This window comes from Palaemon carinicauda, chromosome 17 (assembly GCF_036898095.1).
Source record: "Palaemon carinicauda isolate YSFRI2023 chromosome 17, ASM3689809v2, whole genome shotgun sequence".
NCBI lineage: Eukaryota > Metazoa > Arthropoda > Malacostraca > Decapoda > Palaemonidae > Palaemon > Palaemon carinicauda.
Window position 1 is genome coordinate 126,587,853 of NC_090741.1, and position 8,189 is coordinate 126,596,041.

General features: G+C 39.2%; 1 pseudogene; it reads left to right on the plus strand.

The window, feature by feature from the left end:
- Positions 1-5,627: 5,627 nt before the first annotated feature.
- Positions 5,628-6,615, plus strand: LOC137656592 (uncharacterized; annotated as a pseudogene).
- The last annotated feature ends 1,574 nt before the right edge of the window (positions 6,616-8,189 follow it).

Genomic DNA, 8,189 nt, shown 5'->3' on the forward strand with positions numbered 1-8,189 from the left:
ATCTACTTATGGAAAGAGAGATGAAATTAAGCATGTTCTGGTGAGAAGATTGCTAGAAATGCAGTCTCCTGCTGCCAATTCTGAATCATTGCAAACTTTCAGAGCTAATTTCGAATGCTCAATAACATCGCTGGAAAGTGAAAAGCTGGAATTAAATGAGCTTTATTTTATTTTGCTCTATACCAAATTGCCTCAAAGCGTGAGTGAGACTGTGAAACGTAGGTGTGGAGACTATTAGTTGGTATTAGACACCTTTAAGAAATACCTAGAACAGGAGATTCGCAATCTAAGAACTTTTGTTTCAACTGATGTGAATAAAACTGAAACTCTGTTGTCAATATCTACATTCACGGTAAATCAATCCCAAGCTGTTAGACAGAAAACCAAGGGAAATGTGAATAAGTCCAGTTATCAGCAATCCACAAGATGTGCTCTTTGTGATAAAGAACATTGGTGGACACAGTGCAAACCTTACGCAACCAGAGATGAAAGGTTGAATCGCATCAGAGCTTTGCAGTTATGTTTTGTGTGCGCTTCTAAGAAGCATTTTAGTGTGGACTGTGACAAATCAAGTTGCAATAATGGTTGTAAGATGAGACATCATCGCATCTTGTGTGATAGAGACCAAAACAAAAAAGCAAAGCACAAATAAACAAAGTGGTGTACAAGTGGGAACCCTATCAGTAAATGAGCAGGACAAACCAAGTAAGTCAGGTAAGCAATCCATATTACCAACAGAAACAATTCCCCTGAAAGGGAAGAAAGGTCGAATGGTACGACTTAGAGGGCTGTTGGATATTTGTGCCGAGAGGACATTCATTAAAAGATCGGCTCTAGAGAGACTGTAATATAGGTCCAAAGGAGTTGAAAAGATAGCCTTGAGAGGTTATCTAGCTAGTAAACCTGTTCATGAATAAGAGTTGATAAGCGTCGCCATACCGCATAAAGGTAAGTTGATAATAATGGACTGCATAGTGGTGGATGAGCTGCCAGAATATGCAAAGAAATTCGACGTTAAGAGAAGTTTAAAGTCGTTATGTAAAACTAAGATCAGCTTGGCTGATAAAAATTTTGATTTGCCTGTTGAAAATCAATCGACTATTGAATTGTTGATAGGGGTTGATAATGTTTATAATATTTTGCATCCAGGGTTCAAAAGGGTTAGAAACTTAATATTGTTGCCGACCATATTCGGTTATGTGGTGTCAGGCACATATAGTGCTCCACCCACTAGGGAGACTCAAGTGACAATTTTGAAGCTAGCTGTACAAACTGAAGAAATTGAAGCTACTCATAATGAAAATCCCAAGACTGATCTGGACGCATTGTGGAGTTTGGACAGACTGGGAATAGATTGCAGTGAGTTGCGAGAACAAGACCAGAGGGTCTTAAAGGACTTTGAGAGCACTATAACCTATTCTGAAATTGATAAACAGTATGTTGTGACATTGCCGTGGAGAACCAATAGATTCAGATTGAAGACAAATTATGGTTTAGCCATGAGTAGACTTCGACAGCAGAGCATCAAGTTTAAGAAGGATGTGGATTACTTGGATCATAATCAGAAAATCTTGCAAGAGCAAGAAGATAGAGGATTCATTAAGAAGGTGATCTATAATAAATCTGATGTGGATTGTCATTACTTGGCATATCATGGAGTGCTTAAAGACAGTGCCACTTCTCCAATAAGAATAGTGTTTGATTGCTCATCAAAACAAGGTAAAAATGGATTAAGCCTGAATGATTGTCTATGGACTGGACCACACGTAACGGCTGATCTACTCAGAGCCCTGCTGCAATTTAGAACTAACACTTTTGCTCGCACTAGTGATATTGAGAAGGCATTTTAATGGTACAGTTACGTGAAGAAGATCGCAATTTAACGCGTTTTTTATGGTTGGAAAATCCAACAGATCCCAATAGTATATTAATAGTATACAGATTTATAGTAGTATTATTTGGTGATACATGCTCACCTTTTCTTCTAAATGCAACCATCAAGCATCACTTGTCCACTGTGGTCTCGTGGTTACCCCGGTCCAGTACAGTGGATGTAGTGGAAAGACTGAAAAAAGCTTTGTACGTAGATAATTTGCAATTTACGGCTAATAGTGAATCTGAGTTGATGGATTTATACTTTAATGCCAACAAAATATTTGCTCAGGCTCACTTATATTTGAAGGAGTGGGTTAGCAATAGCGAGTCTATACAAACTATTGCTGCTTCTTATCAAATTGAAGCCAAACAAAAACAAATTCATAAAGTATTGGGATTGAATTGGGATATAATTAAAGACGTTTTAACTATCAATCCAACTCATATTAATACATCGAGTCAAACAAAGAGAGATTCTCAGTACCATTGCCCAAATATACGATCCATTGGGATTGCTTCTTCCTGTTACTATGAAAGCAGGGATATTTTTGCAGAAATTGTGGAAGCAACATCTGGATTGGGACGGACAACTCACCAACCCGCTACAAGAGGAATGGAGTGAAATATGCAAGGACTTGGAGAAGTGTTTTGAAATATCTTTTCCTAGGAGTGCTAGCCTAGGAACTGGTGATATCTTACACATATTCTGCGATGCTAGCGAAACTTCATATGGTTGTGTGGCCTATAGAACAAATGGTGAAAGCTCTAATATAATTTTAGCAAAGGGCCGAGTGGCGCCCATCAAGGAATTCACAATTCCGAAATTGGAACTAATGGCATTGTTGCTAGCAGCAAGAATGACAAAATTTATAATTGACTCCTTTGATGAGAAGGAATTTAAACAATTATATGTCTGGTCAGACAGTTAAAGTCGCCCTTAGCTGGATTGTGTCCAGTAATGTTCTGCCTGTGTTTGTGAGAAACCGAGTAATTGAGATTAACTCTTTGATTCCGGGGTCAGTCCTGTCTTACGTACCGTCATCTGAAAATCCCAGTGATTGGTTGACACAGGGAAAGAGTGCTAAGGTGTTAGCTAAAAACTCCCTTTGGTGGGAGGGACCTCCTTGGTTAAAAAAAATCACACTCTGCCAATTGATAGGTCATGGGTTGGGTGTACATATATACAGGGTGAACAGGACATTATGGTCAATGTTGTAGGGGACATAGATGCAACACGCCTGCTGGATTGGGAAAGATTCAGCAGAGCTGACAAGGTTTTTAAGACCATAGCTTGGATAATCCGATTTGTAAAGAATTACAAACTATCAACCAATGACAGAAAAACTGGTAGTTTAACTCTGGAAGAGTTACAAGAAGGAAAGGTCAAAACAATTGTTCTCGTGCAGAGAGAGTACTTTCCAGAAGAATATAAAGCCCTGAAGAAGGAGGAAACAAACCCAAAATTGAAAATTAATTCTCCAGTTGAATTTGTTTTTGGATAATAATGTAATGAGATGGAGAGGCAGGTTGGAACACGCGACACTGCCTGAAGAAGTCAAATTTCCTACTTTACTGCCAAAGGGTTGTGTTCTGACCAAGTTGTCAATAAGACATCATGTGATGCAAGCACACATGGGGGTGAACGCTACTGTAGCTAGTGTAAGACAGGATACCACAGCTGCGACAACTGGTCAAGAGCGTGTTACATCATTGCGTGATCTGTAAGAAAGTTCAAGGAAAACCATGTAGACCTAATATAATGCCCCCATTACCGGAATTCCGGGTACAACGGAAACAACCTTTTAGCGTTATGGGGGTGGATTACACTGGGGCGTTATGGATAAAGGAAGGGAAGCAAAATCCGGAGAAGGTGTATGTCATACTATTCACATGCCCAATCACTAGGGGTATACATCTGAAAGTAGTCAGAAATCAGTCCGCTGACTCATTCCTCAAGGCCTTCCGGAAGTTTAGCAGCCGTAAAGGCTTTCCTTCACTAATGTTGAGTGACAACGCCACTACTTTCATAACAGCATCTGAATATCTGAAAACAATGGCAGATAGCCCCCTTTTTCAAAACCATCTGGAGAAAATAGAGTGTAAGTGGAAATTTATACCAGCAAGAGCACCTTGGTTTGGTGCAATCTGGGAGAGATTGATCGGACTATTGAAAACCTGTATAAAGAAGGTAATCGGTCGAGCTCTTCACAGTTATGATGAATTATCCTACATTTTGGGGGAATTGGAATCCATCATAAATGACAGGCCACTAAGCTACACATCGGGGGACCTAGATCAGAAGGAGATTTTAACTCCTAATCACCTGATCTTGGGTAGAAAATTAAGATCCTTTCCCAAGGAAACTATTAATTGGGAAGAGGTATCAGAAGACCCATTGTATAGTAAAACTGAAAATGTAGAAAGGAGATTCCTTTACATATCCAAATTGTGTGATCAGTTATGGAAAAGATGGGAACATGAATATTTGATTTCTTTAAGAGAGACTCATCGAATTGGAGACCAACATAATTCTTGGCCCAAAATACGAGATGTCGTCCTCGTACATGATGAAGGGCCAAGAAACAAATGAAAGTTGGGTCAGGTGATTCAGGTGCTTGTGGGGTCTGACAATGTAGTAAGGGTAGCTACCCTCAAAACCTCCCATGGCCAGATCATGCGTCCCATTGTGAAGTTTTACCCGTTAGAGTTATGGCAAGAAGTTGAGACTCCGGATCCTGCCAAAATTCCTGAAGTGAGTACCCGACCATCCAGGAAGGCTGCTCGGGTGGCTGCAGAAACTAGAAAAGATTTGATACAAAAGGGACTGTTGTAAATACTTGTATATTATAACTTTTTGTGGGAATATGTCGTTACTTACAATAACGACATGGGAAATCAATGGATATTGAATATCTATGTTCATGTATATGGAAAATGTTTCTTTATATTACATTGCGTTAAGTGGAAATGTGCAGGTTTGTGTACAAATGAATGTTTTATTTATATTTAATTGTAATAATCATTGTTACCAAGGAATATTGTTTTGTGAATAGTTGTATAATTGGTTAACAATGCCATGTAAGTTGTTTGATGGTTTCGTTCGGTTTGTGTTGGATTGTTGGTTTCGTTCGTTTTGTTGTTTCTTTTGTCGTGAGCGAACGAGGCGGAAGTCGTGGCTTTGGGAGAGAGAGCGAACGCATTATTTTTACGACAGAGGCAACAGAGGTAACGGCCACAGTTGCTGCCTGTCACTTCTAAACGTACGTAGCGTGGTTTGGAGAACTTAATCAGAGTGAAGAGAATTTCACTTTGATTAACGATGCCGTTCCTTCCCAGCATTTAATGAAGTGGATGAATTAGTCAACCGATGTTTGAATGAGTATTATATATTATTTAATTGCCTTGAATGGGATAAATCGCTAGGGATATGCATATCTGTGCGTGGGACTCCGTGACTGGGTAAAATTAAATATATATTAATGGTATAGTTGTTTACCCGTGCCTATTGTAATCCGAACTCGGCAAGAACTTCATATGAAACTAGTAAGTAATAATTGGGGGAAAAGGCACAATAGAATATAGTATGTCCATTTGTTTTTATAACACAACGAAATGAATTTTATATTTAGAGAAAAGGTCTTAAGTTCTCTGAAACGAATCTGGTAATTAGTAATTTCTGTAATGGACTGAAGTCATTATATGTTGTTGCTTGTTTGACCCTAATAAGTAACGATAATACTAGTTGGTTCTGCATGTATATCCTGAGTATGCCCTTAATTGTTATCACCCACGCCGACGATAGTCGTGGCGTGGATAATGTTTTTGTCGTCTCTGTATGTCTGTGTCTGTCTGGATGTCTGTTCGCGGCATAACTCAAGAAATATTGAGCCAATGAAGTTCATACTTTACACAGTTGTAGGACTTGGGAAGTTCTGGAAATATCTGTAAATTCAGGTCATGAGACCAAAGGTCAAGGTCACAGAAGGACAAAGTGTAGATAAACGTTATATGCTAGGGTGGCTATGAGGTGTGGATTTGTACTCTCAAGAGTAATTTTCTCTATTTTAATTTTTTTTATTCTGTTCCAGGATGGAGATGACTCAGGAGACGGTACTAAAGAAAGAGAAAGCGAGAACTGTGAGGGGTCACTTCCAGCAATTACACGCCGAAGAAGCATTCATCCTCCAGTCCGTCCGTATCTCTCAGCAGAAAACGCAAGCCAGTCACGGAAGCCGAGAAAGCGGAACTCCTGTCATTGGCAAAAGCACGGTTAACTGAGCTGGAAGACCGGTACCTGAGCCAAGCGAAGACATGGGCGCATGAACTGAAATGTTTGGATGCCACACAAGAGCAGTTTGCGAAGAAAGCCATAAACGACATATTGTTTGAAGCTCGATGCAGCACGCTGCACAGAAATTCGGTGCAAATCAATGGCAACACCACAACCCCATCCAGCAGTCTATGCATTACCCCATGTGTCTCTGTTGGCCACTACCAAGTTCAGTCTGACTCTGCACCTTCTTTCATGAAGAATTACCAGGGCGAACATTTCTCATAAATTGCAACTGAATCCCCTAATACCGGAAGCAACCTGTCTGAGTATTTTGGGAATTTTAGTCTTACCAATCGACGCGTAAAAGTGTTGGACTGTCAAGATTGATATATCTTGTTCATGTACAAGTTTAACACATAGTACGTGTTCTCAGTTTATTTTAATTTTCATTGCTTTGGTATAATAATAAAGTTTCACTAACAGTACATGCTTTTAAGTTATTTACGACCTTACTTACCTTTATAGTCTGCCGACGCTTCAGACAAAGGATGATGGCCTCGCAGGTATCAATAACCAACTTTCCAATCACTTGCGGAGATCATGCTGTCAGAAATTTCAAGTCTTCAAAGGAATTTCCAGACGCCAGGTACCCGAGTGTGATGGACAAGCGTTCACTTGGTGATATGGATGGACGCATGATGGTGTCTTCTTTCCTTATCAAGGGCTCGACAAGGCCGAGTAACTATTCGAACGATGGTACATCCATTTGAAGGAAGTTACGGAAGTCCTCTGGTTCGTTAACACGTAATTCTTGGAGAAGGTTGACGTGTCCGTAGGTTTCCAGTTTTAAAAACCAGTCTTTTGACTATTTCCAACGTTTACCAGGAGGTTTTTCAGAGTCCAATGCCAACACTATAGTGCTATGGCCACTGATGCATCCATGTTGAAGATTTTAACGATACTGAGATTTGATATTAAAAACGCCTAAACGTGTGTGGGCAATTATGCACCAAAATTCTGTATCAAAGTTAAAGGTAAAAATTTTGATGCAAAATTTTGACGCTTTTTTTGAACGTGTATGGGCCCCTTTAGTGTCTGGTACACTTTGCTTCTCATCATCGCCTGGGACTGACAAAAGAGGAATTATAAAACTAGAGTGCCGTTTTAATATTTCTCCAGTTTTCCCCTTAAAGACTTTCAAAGCCGTATCTTCATTGTTTATATTTGTTACAGTTTCCTTAATGCGTCCCATTGGATAATTACAGGGTTTAGCTATGGGTTCCTTCAAAAGCACTATAACTCCAACTTTAAGTTCTTTATGTTGAACGGGCTTGTATCGGTCTTTTTTATTCACGGCTTGATATATCAGATTCCCAACAAATTCTTAATTGTATATTTTAATGAGATTATGTCGTACATTTTGTATAGTTTCAGTAATGATAAAGGAATCTGATCTTCATTGAATTCCGGATCGGCATCTGTTGGGGCTTGCAGTTGAGGTATTATATTGATGGAAACTAATTCTCTGCTATGAATCAACATCTCTGGGGTAATGATTCCTGGAATGCTCTCTCCTGAAGAATCCCTAAGAGACTCTATAAATGAAATTGGCCTTCTGTTCACCGAATGTATAGTTTTTTGAACAATAAAATAAAAATCCTGAAGATAAAGAACATTATTGCGTATTGCTTCAAATAATAAGCGCTTGGTTAGTTTCACACAAGACTCTACTAATGAACCGAGTTGATTACATCCTTTGTAATATTGCTCAAATTTAAAGGATTTAATTCCACGTTCCTGTAAATATGCATTTGTCTCGTAATTGCTCAAGAAACTAGAGATCTGATTTGCACCAGCAACGAATTGCGATCCCAAATCAGACAGACATAAGGAGGGAATGCCAAATTCATATGTATGAAATTTTAATGCTCTAATAAACTCCTCTGAAGTTAAATCCATACAAATTTTCAAGTTAATAGCCCGAGACCACAGACGCATAATACATAACCATGCCTTGACAGTATTTCCTTGATCATTCTTC